Raw genomic sequence first — 23071 nt, 5'->3', positions numbered from 1 at the left:
AGAGATAATTTAGAAAACCAATTCAATTGTATAAGTAAGATCAATTGAAAGTATAAACTAAAATGGTTAGCTGAATAAAGAATAGAGAACAAATACTAGAAAAATCAAAGACTTTCAAGTACAGAGATACAGGTGCATTGGCCTCAAGAAATTGAACATTTTATCTTGAATCCATATTACTGAAGAATACAAGACAGTAGTTAGTCTATATTAAATTTAGCTACAGGACACATTGTAATTAAGTTATAAGTTGAACTAAACCATGACAAGTATGAACTGTTTTGATGATCTTTTCTCACTACAATGACATCGATTGTTTGGTTCAATTACAGAATCAGAATATATCTTAACCAGGTGTTGTAGCAGACACGAAGGCCTTAATCTCACAGTGGCAAAACTGTGGAATGACTGGATGCCAGTATAATTACTCACTGCTGCCACCCAAGTGAGAAAGTATGTAACTAGTCTAGTAAACACCGAAAGGTATTTTTAAAAAGTGATATTTCTGGTGACATTTTAAGATGGTCCCAAAACTGAAGTGCACCAGATATAAGAAATGAAATTTTACCTTACAACTACATCTATCAAAATGGAAAATAAGTAAATAAAAAGTTCATAATGAAGCCTCAGTTCCAAAATTACATTCTTAGAAAAGTCTTCCTAATGGCTCCAAGACTTATTAATCTAGTCATCTTTAATTCTCTCATGAATTTATTTCTGCACCACTAACATTTTCTTCTAATATATATCATTTTCTAATGCCAACATTAAAAAAATGATCTCTGTAGAAAGACAGAGTTGAATAATGGAATAAAAAAGGTGGACTTTGGAGACATTTACGCAGTAACATATTTGCTGGATTTAAATCCAGCTTCATCACTTCTTACCTGAGAGACTTTCCACAAATGTCTTATTTTCCTCTAGGCTTAGCTGCAAATATGTTAAGGAAAACTATGCTTACTTTGGAGGACTGTTTCATTTTTGAGATGACATAAATTGATAAGCACAGCAGCCAACATGTATTAAGAACTTATCAATTCATGTTCATCCTTTCCATTCAACATAGTACTGGGAATCCTAAGCAGAGCAATTGCACAAGAAAAAGAAATAGAAGGCATCCAAATCAGACAGGAAGAAGTAAAATTATCTCTGTTCACAGATTACATAATCATATAAGAAAATATTAAAGATTGTAGAAAAAAACTTGTTATAACTAATAAACGAATTCAATAAAGCTGCAGGATATAAAACAAGAAAAATTAGCTGTATTTCTATTCATTAACAAGGAACCATCACAAAAGATAACTAAGAAACAATTCCTTTTACAATAGCATCAAAAGAATAAAACCCTTAGGAATAAACTTAACTAAGGAGATGAAAGTCTTGTTCACTGGAAACTACAAAACCTCTATGAAAGAAGTTAAAGAAGACACATAAAAATAACCCGTGTCCATTAACTGCAAGACTGAATATAGTTAAAAAGTCCAAATCACTCTAAATAATCTATATATTCAATGAAATCACTAGTGTAATCCCAATAACATTTTTTTTACAGAAAGAGATAAAATAATTCTAAAATTCATATAGAAACACAAAGGACCCCAAATAGCTAAAATAATTAAGAAAACAAAGAACAAAGCTGGAAGCATTTCAAAATATATAAATCCTTACTTCAAAATATATTACAAAGCTACAGTCATTAAAATAGTATGGTACTGGCATAAAAACAGAATTACAGATCAATGGAACAGAATAATGAGTCCAGAAACAAACCCATGCATATATGGTCAATGAATCTTTGAAAAGAGTACCAAGAATATTCACTGTGGGAAGGACAGTCTTTTCATAAATGTTGGGAAAACTAGATATCTAAATACAAAATAATAGAATTGTACAATTATCATAACCACACATAAAAAAAAAAAAACCTGAAAATACATTGAAGACTTAAATGTAAGATCTAAAACTTTAAAACTCCTGGAGAAAACTTAGAGGAAAACTTCCTGGCATTGCTCTTGGCAATGAATTTTTGGGGTATGACACTAAAAGCACACATAACAAAAGCAAAAACAGACAAGGGGATTACATTAAACAGTTTATTCACAGCAAAACAAACAAAACAAAAACAATTAACAAAGTGAAAAGGCGACCTATGGAATGGGAGAAAAAAGTTTTCAATCACATATCTGATACGGGGCTAATATTAAACATATATAAGAAACTTCTTCGAGTCAAATAAATAATGAATAACCTAATTTTAAGTATCTAGGCTAGATATTTAAATAGACATTTCTCAAAGATAACATATGGGAATCTCAATTAATCACTAATTAGATTTGATAATCATTAATCATCAGGGAGATGCAAATCAAAATCACAAGATATCACCTCACACCTGTTAGGGTGGCTTTTATAAAAAAGACAACAGAAAACAAGTATTGACAAGGATGTGGAAGAAATGGAACTCTTGTACACTATCAGTGAGAATGTAAATTGGTAGCTATTATAGAGTTTCCTGAAAACATTAAAAATAGAAATCCTACATGATCCAGCAATGCCACTTCTGGTTATTTATCCAAAGTAATTGAAATCAGGATTTTGAAGAGATATTAGCACTCTTACATTCATTGCAGCATTTATTATTCATAATAGCCAAGAGGTGAAAACAACCTAAATGTCCACTGAGAAATGAACAGATGAAGAAAATGTGATATATACTACAAGGGATTATTATTTAACTTTAAAAATAATGAAATTTTGCCATATTTGACCACATGGATAGATTTTGAGAACATTATGCTAAATGAAATAAGCTAGTAGCAGGACAAATACCACATGATTCCACTTACATGAGCTATCTAAAATATTCAAATACATAGAAGCAGAGAACAGAATGGTAGTTGTAAGAGATGGGTTGCAGAGAATGGAGAGTTGCTGTTCAAGGGATATAAAGTTTCAATTTTGCAAGATGATTACATTCTAGAGATCTGTACAACATTGTGTTTGCAGGTAAAAATACTGCACTGTACACTTAAAAATGTGTTAAGATGGTGGATATCATGTTGAGAGTTCCTACCACCATATATGTATATAAACATATCAAATAATAACTTTCATTATGTATTGGAAGGTATCTGAATATTGTGTGTATGTGTGCACATGTATGTGTATGTAATTTTATTGCCCCACTTATGTATTAAGAGTCTTGTAGGATGGCACTATCTCTTAAAATACAGTGATGCAATCACACAACTCCCTTGAATAACAATTTTTCTTCTTTTATCTGAGGGAATTAACTAATTGTATCTAAGGTCTAATCAAGTTCAAAGCTCATTTTTATAATGCTCCCTCTGAATCCACTTGGTATGTAAAATAGCGCTAGACATAAACAAATGTCTGAATAAAAACATGTTGACTATTAGTTAAAATTCAAAAATATAAATTTAAATTGTGTTTAAAATTTTAACTTTAACTTTAACTTTAGTATTTGAAGTTTCTCTTGTTTGTAGTATAGCTTTTAGAAGTTTTGCCTACAATTTTTCATGACATCTTTCAATTCAAGTATGTGTGCATCTGTGTGTGTGTGTGTGTGTGTGTGTGTGTGTATGAGAAAGAGAGAGAGAGAAAAAATAGAAAAAATAGTGCTGTTGATAAAGAAAACATCTAATTTTAAAAAGTCTGTCACATTGCTATGACAATCTGAATGCTCAAATTAAAATATATAGAATGGAGAGTGATTTTCTTCCATTTTTATTAATCTTAAAGGGTTGTTGGAGCTTGTGAGCTAACAGATGAGGGAGGAGAGAAGGGAGATAGAGAGACGAAGGGAGGAAGAAAAGCTCAGTGGGGCAGTGGTTAAATGTGTATAATGTGGATGTAGTATAGAATAACTCATACTGAAGATATCTTGGAGAATATATAGACTGAAGTACTTTAAATAGATACAGAAAATGAATAAAAAAAGTTACCTTTTGTGCTTCTCTGTGAGGAAATTGGAAGGTAAATTTCTGTTGAGCAGAGAGAGAATTTTTTCCCAAAGCCGTGGACAAGAAGTTATTGAATTCCTGTATTTCACACTATGCTAGATATTGTGGACTGTACAGTAAGGTAAAAGTCCTTCATCTCAAGCAGCTTAAATTTAAGATGAAAGAGGGAACTAAAGAAAAATGGAGAAGGAAATGAAGAAGAGAAAAAAGCATGAGTGAATGAAAGAAAGGAGGGAGTAAAGAGCATATTGTGTGACATGCAATGTGCTAAGGTATTTGAGTTCCCTTGCAATCTCATAACACTCTCATTAAATTATATAGGAAAACAAACAATTATGGGATAAACTTTGTTACATATTATTATACAGTCTAAGTTTTATATACATTGATTCACCATACAGAACAAAGTGCGAAACTAACTGCTGTTGATTTGACTTGAACTATCCACTAGTGATTTAAATTAGCAAGGGGTTCCTAGAGAAGACATATCTTGAGGCAAATGGTGCAATAGAAAGTTGCCTTTTACCTAACTTTTTGACTGCTTTATCAGTAATATACACAAGTTATATTTTACTTACAGATTTTTATAACAAATAAAACTTGGCATGTTGGCTTCATAAGACTCCTGACCCTAATATCTCTCTAAGCAAAAGTTGGATATTTTTTTCATAATCTTAATTTGACAAACTATTCTCCCAAACTAGTACATAAGTAATGTGTAGAAAAAATAAAAGACAATTAGATATGATTGCTTGTCTTCTTACTATATGGCCTCACGGACATTTCAATGACCGTTACCTGTTATGAGTAAAATTATCACAAGTATATTATTCTCTCCTATACTCTGATTAGCTGGTGAGAATATAAAAAATAATTTTAGAGAAGAGGGTTATCAATAGAAAACTGGTTTTTGGCAATGCAAAGTAAAGTTAGTATTGAGAATATGTAATGTTCCCCAGGTTTCCTAAACACTTCATCTCTATGCTTGTGTAGCTGATTTAATGAATGTTTTATCCACTTCTAATTTCTATCGTAAAATGACTCCCTCTGTCATAAAAAGTGATTACTTCCCCTATCACTTCTAACCTGCCATATATTTTAAATCAGCAAATTCAAGGAATATAAGTAAATATAAGTAAATTCAAGGAATATAAGTAAATTTATAACTGGAAATTGTCTGATGTCATTTTTCACTCTAATAAGAAAACAATTATGAAGGATAGACATATTTCTATTGTTTTACTTATATAGAAAAAGTTAAATGAAAGGCCCATTTACTACATACAGATATACATGCATGAATATATACTCTTATATGTAGAGAAAAATTATAAAAAATTTATCCTAAAAAAAAAAATGATGTTAGGTATCAAGTTGACCCTTCTCCTTATAATCTCTCATTCGAAGTTTTATGACTTAGTAGTTATCTTTATTTGTTTGTTAGACTGAGTAGCCATGATAAGTTCTCAATAGGTACTACGTATTTTACTGTTCTTCTTTGTCTCTATTCAAGCCCATTAACTGTTAAATTCCTAATCTAGCTATTCTTTGGCATAAGGTAAAATGTGAGCCAAATAGTCCATCAGCAGTTTAAAACATAAACCTGATATCCTTTGGTGCTTACAACGAAATGGTAACTTTTCATTCTGCCTAGAATGATCTGATTCATACCTACCTTACCAAACCCATCTTCTAATATTCTCCTATTCTGCCCTATTGCCTCAGTGGGCTTCCTTCTGTGTTTTAAATGTACCAATTCCTTCTTCTCCTTGGGGCTTATATATTTATTGCTTTTTTTTTGTCCAGAATGTCTTTCCTTCAGCCCTTTCCATGGCTAAATTCTCCTCAAAATATAAGTTTCACATCCTTTTCAATGGCGTCTTTGATTGTGCATACAGAGTGGCTTCCCAATTTCTTCCAGCTCACCACTTTGTTTATTACATTCATGGTACTTATCATAATGTGTAATCATCATATTTGTTTACTGATTTATATTCTGGCCTATATTTTTAGAGGGATTTCCCATTAATAGCATTTGAAAAGGTGAAGAGAAAGAGCAGACTTGTGAGAACAGTTAATAAATCTCTCAAGTAAAAAGATACACAGCACACTCTATCTATTTATAACCCAAAGTATATGAAGCATCGGGAACCAAGCCATATCCTACTTTAATTTTAAGATACCAAAAAGAATAGTAAAAATCTAGGAGGTTAATGGGGCAAAGGGAAGGAAAGGAGTATTCCAAGCAGGAGATGCATTACAAGGCCTTTTCTAAAGACAAAATACAAGACAGATGTGGTGAATATGAAAAACCAAGGAAATTTATCTGGTATGAAAAATGAAGTGGATGAAAAGAGTAATGCAATATAATGTTGGAGAAATAAGCTGAGAGAAATGAGGGCCATGGTGTTACCTGTGAGCTTCAAATAATAGATGTTAAAATAACTTCAGATAAGACAAAGAATGATTGAAGTGTAAGAAGTTCATTTTAGAAGCTGTAAAGAGAGGTGCAAAGAACATTGGTCCCATCAAAAGCCACAGGCCAGTGTGTTTTACTCTATTGGAAAAAAGCTCAGTGATTTTGAACAAGTCACTTCAGGACTGCAGACATATTTATAAAGAATGAGCAATTGAGAAGGTGATCCCAGATTTTTTTTCTGCTTTGAAATTCTGAACATAAATGAATCAGTCTAGCACTTGTCCACTATGACTTCCTGAAAAAACTGTTTCACATAAAAGGTGACAGCTATTTTGTCTAATCTTAACCATTCTTGAAGATCATCACTTCTTTTATCTCATTAATGTTTACCAACTAGTTACTTCTCCCTTTCTCCATAGAATAGCGTTTTCCTATTCATGACTGGTGTTAAAACAGAGAAAATTTATACGTCTACTATGTAACCTCATACTTATTTTTTGCTACCTTTTATCAAAATTTGAACCTAACTTCTAAATTCACACACACAGTTGTCTAATATCTCTGTCTTAACGTACATATAACCTTTATACTTCTCTCTCAAAAATATAAATGCATGTTTCCTAAAGTGGAGAGAAACTGATGAACAAAAGAGAACAAGAATCCTGATTGAGGTCATATCAACCATTTCAACAAATCAACAAAGGAATTAAAGGGAATGAACTTAGTTCCTTCCTAATAGCATTTCAGTTTGTTTCCATATTGCCCTTTCTTTTCTATTATGCAGTTAATGCAATCTAATTCGGTAATGTCTTTTGAATGATTAAGCCATTTATGATTGAACCTGATGAAGGAAATGAGAAAAGCCTCTTAAACATCTGAATAGAATTAATTCCTATAACTGTTGTAAGTCACAATCAGAATGCTATTGAATTCAACATTTTGCTCAGACACAAATATTTCCAGAATTGAGATATTTTCATCAATATTTGTAATGAAACTTGGAAAGGAAATTAGAACTGTTGACATTAGAACAATTTTTACATTTTGCAGAATTTTCTCTCTGAATATTTGGTAGAGATATCAGTGTTCCCTCTACATAAATAGAAAATGGAAAGATCAGGCAAATCAGAGGATTTTTCATGCTCATGACCTTTTCTTTCACATATCAAGGGGAGAAAACATCCATTTAAGAGCCTGAGAGGATGTGATATTATCTTTTGCAGAAGGATTCACATTATATTCTGAAAATTATAGAGAGGTGCATAGAACAATTTGTAACGATTTACTTTGAATTTGTCTTTTAAAATGTGTACATATTTATTTTTATCATTGTAATGTTAATAATACCACTTACCAAATATTAACCCATCCAAATAATATGAATACATTAATTATGCTACATGGTTTACTCATGTTAATACTATCCTTGAAAGAAAGATGCTACACCACACATTCGGAAGAAGCATACACAATTAGGAAAGAATAAATATTGAAGCCTGTGCTATTGATACAATGCTGTTCTTGTGAACTATTGCTGTAAAACAAGTCACCTCAAAACCTAGTCTTTTAGAGCAACAACAAAAATTTACTCTGCTCACAGATCTGTAATTTAGGTAAGGTTCATAAGAGATAGCTTTCATTATTCCACACGGCATCAGCTAGGGCATCTCAAAGAGGGCTGAAGGATCTGCTTCCAACATGGTTTACTTATCAGGTTGACTACATTATTACTGAATGGTGGTTGATTGCTCAATTCAGGCTATTGGCAGTGCCCAGATTCTCCATGTGGGCCTTTAGTCTACTGGGTTTTCTCATGGCATAATAGCAAAGTTCCAAGAGTGAGTGTTCCAAGTGATATGACATAGAAACTACTGGTGTCTTCATGCCTGGGCTTAGAAATTGGCTCTACATTATTTGTGTGATTCTGTTGGTTAAAGGGGTCACAGAGCTTCCACCTGTAATTCAAGGAGTGAGGACGTAGATCCGATTTTCCAATGAAAGGAATGTCAAAGTATTTTGCCATCTTTAATTCGCCACAGATAGAGAAACAGATAACTACCAAAAAATACAATGAGAATCATTGTCTGATTTCAAAGAAATTGTCTAGAATACAATTTTTTTTTTCTTATTCTAAACAACATAGTGTGAAAAAGAGACCCCAAACCATTTTTACCATTATGATATTAAGGACATCTAATTAGAAGATGAAACTGCCTTTATGGAACTAAGAGTACCATTGTCTTACCCTTACTTGCATAAAAAAAGATAAAGCCATTTTTCTCATGCAATTGTTGAACTGCTTAAAAAGCCTTACCTGAAGCTACACTGCATCTGAAATTTACAGGTATATGAACAACTAAATGCCCTACACTGTTGAACCTAATTTCAGTGGGCTTTTTATTAGTTGTGACTAATTACACTAACTGGACCATCGTTTTCAGGTTATAGAAACAAATATCTTGTCAGTTAAAATGACTCTCAAACATTTGCACAGCTTTTTGGTAGCAGAATTAGTATTTAATTTAGTGCTTCATCTACCACACTATTTTGCCTTTCCTATTTTCAAATGTTGTACCTGATGTTTCAATCATGTGTTACATGTATCTTCATATATCATCTTCAAAAAGCTGATTAAAATATTTGTTTCAATGATGCAGATATAAAAAATAAGTAAAATATTAAAATAAGCAAAATGTCACAACAAAATTTTCTTTAAAAAAACTTAAACAAATACGATTACGTGAAAATTCACTTTTCATAGTGAATATTCTTCCTTGTGGCCTTTCTAAAGACAGACTGTACCAAGATGTCTGGGTCAAAAAGTCGTCGAATCATTTGAAGGGCTATAAAAGTCAGGTCTGCAGTGCTGCAATGAATGGTTTAATGCTTTCACTTTGAAATGCTGCCTGAGAATTATTTCTAGATTTGAAAGTTCTGCCTAAAGCCTTTTGAAACAGACTCTTCTGGATGTTAATATTTCCCTGTTCATCATTAACTGTCCTTTGAAAAAGGATATAAATGAGTTTGACCATAGGCAAAATGGACTCAATTACAATTTCCCCTTTGCCAATGACGAATTTGTGAGTAAATAACAATGCTTTATAAGGTTTTAAATATTTTTAAATTATGAATAATCCTGATATATCTAATTAGTAAAACTCAATGTTATTATTAATACTTATAAAAATAATGGTAATTCATTCATTCATTCATCCAACTAGTATTATTGAACTCCTGAAGTTATGAGAAAGATCAAATCATGTAAGGAATCAAGGAGTAAAGAACTGAGGTGAAAAAATAGCTTGGTTCATTCCAAACTATTAGCTAATAGTAGCTAAAATTAATACTTTATTTATGTGCTTTAAATTTGAACTTCTATTTGTGAGAATTATCTCATTTAATTTTTATTATAATCTTATTACTTAGTTTCTGTGACTATCTCTTTTTCAGAGATGAGGTGACTGAAATGTTGCCCAATGCTTTATGGTGAAAATTGAACTCACTGGGGAGTAAAAATATAAAGTATGTTGTCAAAAAAGATGTAGTGTGATAAATTTTTAATTTTTCTATTGTATGTGATTATTTTCTATTCAAATTTTCTGTGAACAATTCCTCCTGCCCTTTTCTCCATCACCATTCAGGGAGCATCCAGAATTCTCCAGATAAAGAGATGATCAAGCAAAAATGCAAAGTTGAAAAGAATGTAATTCTTTACTTCTGATTTATAAAATCTGTGAGTTAGATCTAAGACAAAAGACTTGAAAAATATGTCAGAGATAGTTTTTCCTGCCCTAGAGGTTAGCAATTTTTGTCTAAGCTGGAGAGAAGAGGAAGAGAATCAAATATGAAATAAAGAGAACTTGGTGAGTTTCCGAAGGAGCCCTGGCCATTCCCCTTCTGACTGCAGCCTGGAAGTGTGAAAGCAAGAGAAATACTTGTGAAAATTTGGGAACCTAGGGGTATAAGTACTTTGTATTCCAATTCCACATAAAACCTAGAGAATTGACCAGACCTCAGGCTCCTTTCATGGGAAAGGGCAGATAAAATGTGTAAATGGTGTGGATTCCTAGACACAAGGAGCTAAGACAGCCCTGTAGTATGGTTCAGGAGATATGGGAGCTCTCCAGTGTTATCTAGAGTGGCACTGATGTGGCACAGAGCACTGAGAAATCTAAGAGTTCTTATGGTCAGGAGTAAAGAATAACCACTCTAGTCTAATGAGTGAAATTTAGATGGAATTGCAGGTATCAGAGCTATCTCCATCAAGGATAGCTAAAAACACTGAGAATCAAATATCACTAGTTCTCCTCTTCTCTCCAATGGTTGTTTGAAACCATATTAACCTCCAAGATTAGATGCAATCATTGGAAAAGTAGGATGGAATTCTAACTTGATCAAGATCAATTCCTATACTCAACAAAATGATGCCTAAGTGAGAAGTAAGTTCAAATATGGGAAAATACATAAATTTACATTTCTTAGATATCTGAGAATAATTCTTGCTATAAATAAATTTACCAGATTGAGATAACAATAAGATACAAATTTATCATGTGAAAAATCCAATAGTGATTTATATTTCCTCTTTTCCCTTTCTTGATAATATTTTCCTTAATTGGTATAAAATGTAATAATATACGCATATATACATATACATATATATACATATATGTGTATGTGTGTTTGTGTATGGAGGGAGGGAGAGAGGGAGGTGGAAGGGAGGAGGAGGAGGGAGAGGAGAGAGAGAGAGAGAGAGAAAATGAGAATGAGAATATACATATGCTTTCAAAGTCTGGTTTCCCTACTCTGAAAGAATATTAAGAAATTACAGATGAATTGATTCCTGAAGTATAACCTGATAGCTAACTAAAAATAAGCTTCATAAATGGAAATAAACATGGGCAGGTTCTTTTAGAAGAAGTAGGTACCCAATAACAATGGACATTGTTGTGTCATGTAGACCTTGCAGTAGACCTAGCTTAAATCATATTTAATAACTTGAGAATATGCAACGAATTACAGGTAGGCTTGAGTACTGTTTGCTGGGGATGTCAGATATAAGTAGTACTACTATAAGACAATCTTATATTTAATCAATTAAAAGAAAGATTTTTTTGAAAACAATTTTGATTATCATGACTGCATGATAAGGTACACTGATAATTTTATTTTTTGTGTATCAACGATTCTCAATAAGCAAAAGATGGGAAAAAGTCATAATATTCTCATAAACACACACAACCAACTCAAAGTATTTTCTGGGCATTTTGTAGGAAGATATATTAATCAGCATAAAGAAGAAAATTACCTTCCAGGACATGTAAATTGTAATTTTGTAATAGGCTTTAAAATATTAATAAAATTTGGCCCAGAAATTCTAGTCCTAAATGTTTAATCTTAAAAATAACTATAAACTCTTCAAATATTCACATACAAATTATCCTTCAGAATGTCATTTATAATAAAAAAAATACTGATAACTTAATTTCCTAATAAGAGAAATTTAATTCATTAAATAGTACACTAGCAGTCCTTAAAAACTGTATTTAGTGGCATAGCTAAATATATCACAAGAGTATAAATAAAGTAGATTAAAAGCAAAAATAAATATGAACTTTAGCTATCAGAAAGAGATAAAAATATTTACAACAGTTATCTCTGATATTAAGCTTATGAATACTTTCTATTTCCTTTATAATATTCTGTATTTTCTAAGTTTATTTTCTACTCTTTCCTTGCATTTATGTGACTTTTTAAATAAAAAGGGCTATCATTTAAAAACAAAATACGAACACAAAAGGCAGTGTAAAAACCTAAAAACTTGGCTAGATACTCATTTATTTGGTATTCTGCCTGCATGTGTCTAGCTTTGAATACTGCTGAGAAGAAAAAAGAAAATCGAGCCACAGGGTCAACATACACCAATGCTCAAATGAGTCTCCAAAGGCTAAATATTCAGCTGTGCTATTGAAAATTAACCTGTACTATCCGAACCTCCAAGATTTATAATATTGAAGATAAAAACTGGCTGAATTGAAGAAATAAAAGTAAGAAGTACAGTTCAACACAGACCGAAAATTTCTTTTAGGTTTTAAAATTTATTTTTGTCACTATTACTAATGCTGGATGAAATAATAAATTGGAATATGCATTAAATTATAAACTTAAATGTGTTTATCTAAAACATGTTTCCACTGCACCCGATGTTTTTATTTTTAATTATAAAATGGAACTGGCTTCAATGTTTGTGTTTTTTTCCCTGTCGATATACTTTTCATGTGCAATTGTAAACATACCTTGCCAAACATATAAACACATTGACATAAACACATGAACAATAACAAAATAACCAAATAACAAACAGTAGACTAGAAAGTGAAATCTTGATTCATGCCCCATATACTCCAGGCACTTCTTTGTATATGGGTATACACACAAATATAACATTTCAAAACTGTTAAAAATATTTTCATCTATTAGCCCCAGATAAGACTCAAATCAAACTAATATACTGCTTATTTTTAATCTGCATAAAAAGGTTGCCCTCCAATTTACCTCTAATAATCAAAATGGCATGGAAATTTGGTCAAGGGAGACAAAGAGATGAATGGAACAGAATAAAGAGTCCACAAATAGACTCATATATCTATGAATAACAGTTTTGACAATTCAGTGGAGAAATTATAGTCTTTTGAAGAATAACACTGGGACAATTGGACATTCATATCTACGTAGAAACTTTCATTCACCTCTAATATCATGTAAAAAAATAAATCATAATGGATAAGAGATCTTAAAACATAAAACTTCTAGAAAAGTGAACAAAACATAGGAGACAATTTTTGTCATCCTGGATTAGGTAAATACCAAAAACATAGTCATAAAAGAAAAAAGGATACATTGGACTTCATCAAAATTAAAAGCTTCTGCTCTATAAAAGACACTTAAGAAAACGAAGAGGCAAGACATAGACCAAAAGAAAATATATGCAAATCACATATCTGACAAACTGTTTGTATATAGACTATATAAAGAGCTCTCAAAACATAACTATAAGATATTTTTTAAATTTTATTTTTAATAAATAAAATCTTTTTATTCCTGTTAGGAACTTCACCAGAGAAAATATAGGGATATCAAATATGCTCATGAAAAGATACTCAGGTTTATTAGCCATTAAGGAAACACAAATTAAAACTAAAATGAAATATGATTACAACCCTATCAGAATCGGTAAAATTTAAAAAGTCCAAATGTACCAAGTTTTGCTGAGGATATGGAAGAACTGGAACACTCATATGCTTCTGGTGAGAGTTTATAATTGTGTAACTAATATGAAAATCATCTTGGCACTTTCTTAAAAGAAAAGTATTATCTAGTCATTCCACTTTGGTGTATTTTCTCATGAGAAATGAAATCTTTGCACATACACAGGCTTATACAAAAATGTTCATATGTTTTTTCTGATAGCCAAAAACTGGAAAGAAACCAGATAAACTGATAAACTGTGATACATTCATATAATGGATTACTACTCAGCAAAAGGAATAAACCATCAATATACACAAAATATAATAATCTATGAAAGTTGCAGCACTAAAAACTGTGCATACTTCATGATTTCATTTATATGCAACTCTAGAAAATGCAAACTACTAAGCAGTGAAAGAAAGCGAATCAGTGTTGCCTAAGGATTAGGCAGGAAGAAGAAAAGAGGGAAGGTAAAATTATGTGCCATTTCAGGAAGAATAAAACAGTCCTAATTATATGATTCCTTAACATATGATTTAATCTAAATATATTTACCATGAAGTATAATGAGAAAACATGATGAAATAAAAGAAAAATAAAAATCTTCATCAGGCAAGTATTCACCTGTGTTCTCTGCATGACAAAATACAGGTTATTTCCACTTCCATGAATGGTCTGGCCCTTTGGCATCATGAAGCCACACTATGGAATGATTGTTTTCTCTGGATGTTACAAGTTCTTTTCATATGTTATTAGGAACTTCAATTCACACCATTTTTTTTTTGTGATAGATCATCAAAATGTGCCTAGTGAACGATGATTTCCACATATTGGATAAAAATTATGTAAGAATATTTTTTAATTCCTAAGGAAAAAACATGTGACCTAATTTTATATAAATAAAGTCTATAATTAATACAGCAAATTTAACTTGTGGCAACCCAATGATTCAGTAGTCTTCTATCTCTTAAGACTTAGAAGTGAAAAGCTCAGCCCAAACCAATCAAATCAGTCCATATTTTCTAATTCCTGAAAACCCTCTGGATTCCAACTCAAGTATAAACTAGGATCATCTGAATCCATAATAGAAACTTATTAGGTAGTGATAGATATTGTGCCATTTCTAGGGATTTAAATAATGAAAAACACCCTTCCAATGTAAGGCTGGAAACTGCTTGATTTATGTTAATGCTGATGTGCACTTAGTGTTTTAGAAAAGGATTTTATTACTATCTAAAAGCAGCACTATATTAAATCCAAAAATTAGTTTCTGTTCTGTTGAAATCTAATTATCTTTATGTAGGGCAATAGTCCAGTGAGCCAGGGGCAAATTCTTACCTTTCTAAGTAGAGATTTGAACAAGGAAAATGATAGACTGCTAAGCTAAACAGTATTTACCGCAGAGTCCACGTGGGACTGGCATGAGGAGGTATGAACAGGACAAAGGCATCTCCTGCCAACTCGACAGCAGACAGGTAGGTCCATTTTTCCCCTTGATATTTGGTGTTGCTTTCATCTTTCCTAGAATGTATTCAAAATTAATTCTTATTTCCTTGTTTTTATTTTTTTATTCTTTTTTGAGTATTCAGTTCTAACTCAAAAACATATTCTAGGTTTTACTTCTTTTCAGTCTTTTGTAAAGATCAAATCTTCATTTGTTCTGTACATAGCATGAATCACTGATTTAATAATTTTCATTTCTTTTATCTTTTGCTTTTATAAGCTATCATTTATCTTAAATATTTCTTTAAAAACCCAGTGGCAGTAAAAAGGGAAGTATGGAGAAGATATGCTTGTAAAATGTTCATAGAGAAATAAACGTGGCTAAAGAATCACTATTAAAAAAATATTTTTTACCTGATATACCTAGTCTAAACTTTGAGGTACTTGAGATGTGATTAATAATCTATAAAAATAAATAGAGGCCTTCTATGATTGTGTAAAAAAATGACAAAGAATTAAATATGATTGAAAATAAATTATGAAATCAATTATAATAAAAAGTTTGCTATTGAGTTAACTTTATACAAGTGTTGACCACAAAAATGCTATATATTGGAGTTTCATATCATTCTCCATTACTTCTTAATTATGGAACTAGTTAATATGTTTAGGCAGAGGTTGGTAAGATTTTCTTTATTCTTACTTTATTCATTAAATGAATATTTATTAAATATCTTCTATGTATTGGGTGTTGTGAAAATCATTAAGGATTTTTCTCCATTCCCTGTGGCCAGACTGTACAGCCAAGGTCAAAAGGCAGATAAGTGCAGTCCAGGGAAGAGATTTGTGTATGATTCAAGAACATCGAGCACAAACGACATGCAAATCAGGCTCAAGTTGTAGAGCTTTTACTTACAGAAAGAGAGAGAGAGTGGACAAGATCTACTCTTCTGCAATGCATTAGACCTCCATTACCTAACTATGGGTCTGCTCCACAGCCAACACAGGCAATGTAATTGCAAGCACAAGGCGATTTTGTGGCGTAGCGGAAAGACCTCCACCCTTCCCCAATGGGAGTTTTCTGTGTAATAGAGAAAGCTAGGAGTATGTCTCTGGGACACTGACTCACATCTTAATCAGAACAAGAGTATACATCTGGCTGGGAACAGGAAAATATAATTCCCTCAAAGGCAAATCTGGCACAGTCGGTGAGGACTCAATTGCTCAGTAAGAAAATGTTGCAGGTTCAAGGCCACTCTGGTGTTACTGAGTAGTGGGCCAGAAACTAAGCCTGACTACTTTTCCCAATAAAAGATACAATGGTGAACAAAGCATACTGCCTTTCTTGTGGAGATGAGTCTAATGAGGAAAAAAATATAATGTATAAACAAATAGAAGATTAAAAAATAATGGCAATATTTGGTAAGTGCTATGATGAACATATGCAAGGCACTGCAGTATATAATGGGGAGGTAGGGGAGCCTGCTATAGAAAGGGTGTTTGATAAAGACCCTTAGAGGAAATTAAGGAAATAATACTTAAGCTGATATCTAATTGGAGAGAAGGAGCTAGCGAAGGGATGAGAAAGGAAAATACAATCTAATAAGAAAAGATACAGGTATGAGGACCCTTTGTAGAAATGAGTTTTGTGTACAATAGAAGTGAAAAAAGACTATGAGGACGGTGAATTAAAGTGCTGAAGAGGAGGAGGGCTGTGAGGGTGGGGGGAAGAGAGGAGGAGGGAGTGGCACGAGTTGGGAAAGAAGCAGATACAAGATCATGTATGTTTAGATATCTCTATTTCTGTACGGTCCTGACTTTACCATTTTTCATTGTATATTCTCCTGACATATTGTTGTTATTAACAGCTTCTTTTTAAGTCTTTGCAGATGGTGACATAGACCAGAATAAACACAAGAAGGCAATTTGATATATAGTAACGCATTTATATGAAATGTTATATAAATCATATGAAAAATTATATATAATATATATTAATGCATTTGTTACCATTCACTTCAAGAAAATAATCTTCTTAAATATATGATTATGTAAGTTTGTTTTGCATAATTGCTTTTGAACATTTAGTTCAAAAATTTCTAGCCTCTTTCCTTTTTATCACCAGGAATCTAAAGGAAAAATAAAACTCCATTGACTGGCTGGACAAAAATGGAAAGAAAGAGTAAGAAATATCTATTTCCTCCATCTTTCCACTGCCCTTTCTTCATCCTTGGCCCTAAGATAGAAAACTCTATGACCTAACTCTCCTTTCTCTTAAATGAGCATGCTGACAGTGTTTCTATCCACACAATATCTTTGTTTTATTAATCATTTTTCTACATTGGAGGAGGTCATAGGAATGAGGTTAAGTATCAGGATGCTTCCTGATGAAATTGATATAATGTCAGTTACAATAGCTCTGATGTCCAGTGTTCAGAGCCAAAACTGTGTGTGTGTGTGTGTGTGTGTGTGTGCGCGCGCGCGCATGCACATGCACACACACACACAAGCATCTCTGTGTTATGGATAATGGTAGGATTTTTAATTCTCATTGGCTTATTTACAGAGGAAAATGAGATTTAATTAGTGAGGACTCAAATACATTATCTAATATAGGAAAATTTAAATAAAACAGAATCAATGGCTGACTGGATTGTGCTGGCTAGTAAAACATTATCTTTGATTCATAATATCAGAGTTAGAACATCATTAGGTTGGCTTGCTTTCTACTTTTTCCAAAGAGAGAACAATTTTCATAAACAGATGACAGCCTACTTCTCTTAATATTTTCAAAATGAAGATCATCATAAACAACATTTTAAGATACATGCATTACATCTTGTTTCCTTTAATTATTTTATTACAAACCCTGCAGTCAGTTACTCACAAGGAAGGAATAACTACTCTTTGTTTTAGCATAGGGCTGAAGACTGTATCCAATGTCTGTCTGTATCTAACACATCTGCTACCACCATATATCCCCACAAATATGCAAAGGGGTTTTAGAGTTAAAAAATTGCCTTTATGAAAATGTCCCTTTTTTGTAAAATAATTTTTTAAAGTAAAAATTGATTTTGTATACTTTAAATCCTATTAGAGTAAATGTAATTCTATTACATTTAAAAACTTAGGATGAAAATAAAAATCCAAATAAACAGAAATATACAAAATTATCTCTAGAAAACCTTACATTTGAACAACACCCATGTATACAGCCTGTATCTACATAGGCTATAACTTTTAAAGAAAATATTTTTTAAATGCAAGACAGGAAAAATCAACAGAACCAGCATTGTTATTGTTTCTGCAAGGGTGGGAATAAATAAGTCTACCACTATAGTAGATAATCTACTATTATCACCACTCCTACTTCTGTAATTAACTACTACTAAAATCTAACATCTGCCAAGCACTATTTTAAGTGCTTTACATATATATTTTGTATTAAGCACTCACAACACACATACCAGGTAGAAACTATTTTTAAATGAGGAAACCGAGACATGCATATTGAGAAAATTATGCCATTAGTGCTGTCAGGATTTATAAATTGAGAATTTTACTCAGGCATTCTGTCTTGAGAGGCCACTTTTTAAGTCATAGCACTATAGTTACTCTTATTTAACAAAAGAAATGTTAGGGAGTAAATGTTGATACACATTATGAGCCAATGAACATAGCTGAAGAAATGAATAAACTAGTTGGATACTAAGCCAATTATTCCTGAATATTTTAATAATCCTTTTTATGTTATTCATTTTATAAATTACCTATGACATAGAAATCCATAAAATATATTCTTTACTGTGAATCAATTACTTCAAAATGATATTTTAAGTTTTCTTCTCATCCGAATGGAAATTTATGTCAGAAAGAAAAAAATCACATTTGCACAAATACTTTTTAATATTATAGGTCTCTATTTCACTATGACATACTAATAGGATTTATTAGGTTTAGTTATTCAACTGCTATTTTGATACAACTATTAAGTGCAAAGTTCTATGGGAACATCAAACCAAATAAGACACAGTTCATTTTTCGAATCATCTATAGGAGAGGTAGTACATGTTAATTAAATTAGTATAATCTAAAAATGGAATATGTACCAGAAGAGAAATGTAAATAAAGTGAGATGGTAGTTGAATGACTGATCCTTATTCCAACCAACACAGCATTATTCCAAAAACATATCTCATTACCTCTGAGTTTCAGAATGTGTAGTTGAATGACATTTTTCTGGATGATAGATCCTTTATTTTTATTACCTATTTTGTGAAATAGTATTTTATTTTATTTAGACTTCATTATTGAAGAATATTTTTACCAGATATAGAAGTCAGTATTGACATTTTAAAAAATCATTTTAGCAAATTAAAAAGGGTATCTTATTTTCTTCTAGATACCATAGTTTCAATGAGAAGTCTGCAGTACTTCTAATTTTTATTTTCTTTTATATAACAAGCCATTTTTCTGAGAATGTTTTTAAGATTATCTTTCATTTTCAGCAGCTTTACTGTGATAAAGCTAGGTTTTCCTTCATATTGACCTATTTTGGCTTTACTGATCTTTAATCTGTAAATTTCTCTTTTACCAAATGTGGAAAGTTTGGGCTATTATTTCTTCAAATAATTATTCTGCCCCATTCTTATTCATTTTTTTTTCTTCTGGAACTCCAATTATTAATATTTTAGACATTTTATATTGTTCCACAAGTCGCTAAATTGCTCTCTCAATCTTGATTCTGCTCTATCTATCTATCTATCTATCATCTATCATCTATCTATCATCTATCTATTTATTTGAAGAGTTCTGCATTATCTTTGCAAGGCAATAATTTATTTAGAATTAAATTGAAAACTCTGTTTTACCTACAGTGAGAAGGAGCTCAACTCTCAGTCCAATTCCATTTTTTTCCTTAGCTGAGTTGTTTTGGGTCTTCCTTGAGCATGTTTTGTTCTAGGACCAGCTGGAAACTTGGGTATGGCTTATAATTTCATCACTTTCTTGTGGCACAAGTTGCCTTGGAAGTAAGATGTAATAGATGACTCTGTCTTCGAATTCAGGTCAGTAAAATAACTTTCCTAATCTGTTTTTATTGTATAATGTGTGTTTTATGAGTTATTTTCTGTTGTCTTATTTACAATATCCTATTTAATTATTATAAATATTATGTAACTCTTTGCGTTATGGTTGGAAAATGGTTTGGTATCTTTCACAAATAAAGTGCAAAGTTCCCAGATCCCTTTTCTGAGTTATGACCAGAAACTGTAATTTAGAGAAAGTTGATATAATTTATCTCAACAAGAATAGACTTATATATCTACACATGAAAAAAATTAAAGTAGTCATAACTAAGGTCAATGTTCTCATGATCACCAAATTAGAAGGATTTAAGAACTACCACTCTCTGATAAATTATACCATCTAATTAAGCAGTGTTTTGGCTAATAATATGAAGATGGCCAGAGTTTTACCAACAGGAATTAAACAGTTTGGGGGAGCCTATTATTTTCAAAAGGTTAATTTATATACTTCAGGATAAAATATAATGTAACATCATATTCATTTATTATTTGCCCACTAACAAATGAGATGAAATTTATTGAGATTAATTTTCTATCTTATTAGATTTAATATTACATTTTACTTTTTAATTCTAAAATGCATAATTTATGTTCTCCTTTGAACAAATATTCTCTATATTTTGCCTTGTGTAATTTGCCTAATAAGTTCTGATTTTCAAGGTAAATAAAATTTATCTAAAGGGGTAGCAGATTTGTCTAGTAGAGATTTCTATACTGTTTAATAAGCATCCATAATGTTTTATTTTTCCAGGATTTTTATTATAAAATGTTTGTTCCTCTGATTAGAATCTGAATAGCCTTCACTAAGGGACTGGGAGATACAATATATTATTTATCTTTTTTCTAGTGAAAACTGAAAATTCCTATAAGGTTACTGAAAGTAGAATTGATTTGCTAATTCAGATGATATATCGCCATGTCAACGTATATGAACCAAACAAAATCCATGTAAATTCAGTTGGTTTTATGCCCATACCTTTTAGATTCTCTTGTCAACTGAACATTGCTATAAATCTAACAGCAGGGGTCTAAAGGAACCACATACAATGAATCCAGAATTAGCACATTGGAGAGCTAATATATAGACTTCCCAACAAATAAATTATTTTAACTATATATTTATAATAAAATAAAAGCTGGGAGATTTGTGAACAAGTATTTTCATGAATATAAATATATACATGCACAAGCATATCTCTAGACATAAGCTGAAAAGGGAGCCACCAAATGTACATAATTTACGGGGCATAAAAATATTTTTGGTCTCCAGACTCTTTTCTCATTGAATTGTACTACTACACTATTTTTCTTTTTCATTTTAAAATACTAAATCCAGTACTTCCACATTAAATATACTTGGGAGCAAGATGCCACACTGGTGGCTCTGGGTATTAATAATGTACATTGAACCTAGAAGGAAAGAGTAACTGAAGGTGCAAAATTACTTAGGATAAATTTCACAAACCTCTAAGTGTTCCCTAAGAGCAAAGTGAAAGCCTCTCTCTCTCTAGCCCTATCATCTCTCTCTCTCTCCCTCTCTTCTCTCCCTTTCTCTCCTTCCCTCTCCCTCCCTCCTTCCCTCTCTCTCTCCATCTATATCTATCTATATCTGTATCTGTATCAACTATATATCTATATCTACCTATACCATCTATATCTGAGTACAGATATATAGATATGTAATATCCTTAGCTATATTTGCTGCCTAGACAAAAAAAAGATTGTAAAAGAAATTGAACAAACCTTCAAAGTAACAGCTAACTTTGGTGTTATCCATTGGCATCAAAAGACAGACTTTTCCTCACAGATTTTTATTGGAGGAAAGGATTTTAAGTTCTGTGGCACAGACAAAATTATATTTGCTTCCCATTTTAATTAAGTCTATTTCAAACTTAAGAATGCTGAGTCTCTGTTCTATGTGTTTATGCCACAGGCAGCTGGAACCATTGAAGAAGGGCTATTAAAAGGAGATTTTTGTATGGTGTATTTGGCCAATATTGGTCAGCTTTAAAGAGTTGCTCCTTTTCAACAATAATAATTATACACACAAAAAATAATTACTTTGAACACAAACAGTTTCATAGATGACATCTAGTTTACTGTCCTGATGCTGAACAACTAGGACAGGAATTTGAGACCATTTTTGTGCCACACTTTATTGGCAGCCTGGTGCTGCACATGGACTCTTTCTTAGAAAGTATTTTTAAAAGCACAAAATAAAATACATAAATTTAATGGAAACCAACTGCATCTAAATATAATTATAAAAATACTTTTACAAATAGATATTTGAGATACAGGCATACATGTGGTTCACTACTGATGTTAAAGAGTAGCAGTGGGTATAAGCAGAGTAATTTGATATAGTGATCAGTTTATATTCTGTTTTGAAATATCTACAATAGCTATAATATAGGACAATATCTGTGTTTTTTATTTGTGATAGTGTCAGAGAGACTGAAGTTCTACTATATGTACTTTGTTTCTTTTATTCATAAGAGAAAGAAATGTTAAATTACCACTGGAGATTAATTAATAAAGATACAATAATTTTCTAATTAAAGTTTATGGTCCCCCTAAGTTCTATCCATAAATCTCTGGTTAAAATCTTGTATTTATGCTAAGTTATTATTAAGGCACTTTAGACTTTTCAAAGTGGTATATCGCTACATTTTACTGAGTGCTGAATATATATCAGAACCTATAATATGTGCTTTAAAACATTATCTTGTTCAATCTTCAAAACAGTTCTCTAAGATAGGCATTTTTATTTCCTTTGCAAATAAGCAAGTGGAAGCGCGAACTAACATTGTAGGTAGGTGGCAAAACCTGTATCTGGAGAAATATAAAAACATTGTTTTATCTCCACTTAAAAAATAAATACA

The sequence above is a fragment of the Pteropus medius genome, unplaced genomic scaffold (assembly GCF_902729225.1).
Source record: "Pteropus medius unplaced genomic scaffold, Ma_sr-lr_union100, whole genome shotgun sequence".
Lineage (NCBI taxonomy): Eukaryota > Metazoa > Chordata > Mammalia > Chiroptera > Pteropodidae > Pteropus > Pteropus medius.
Note: the sequence above shows the minus strand (reverse complement) of the source record.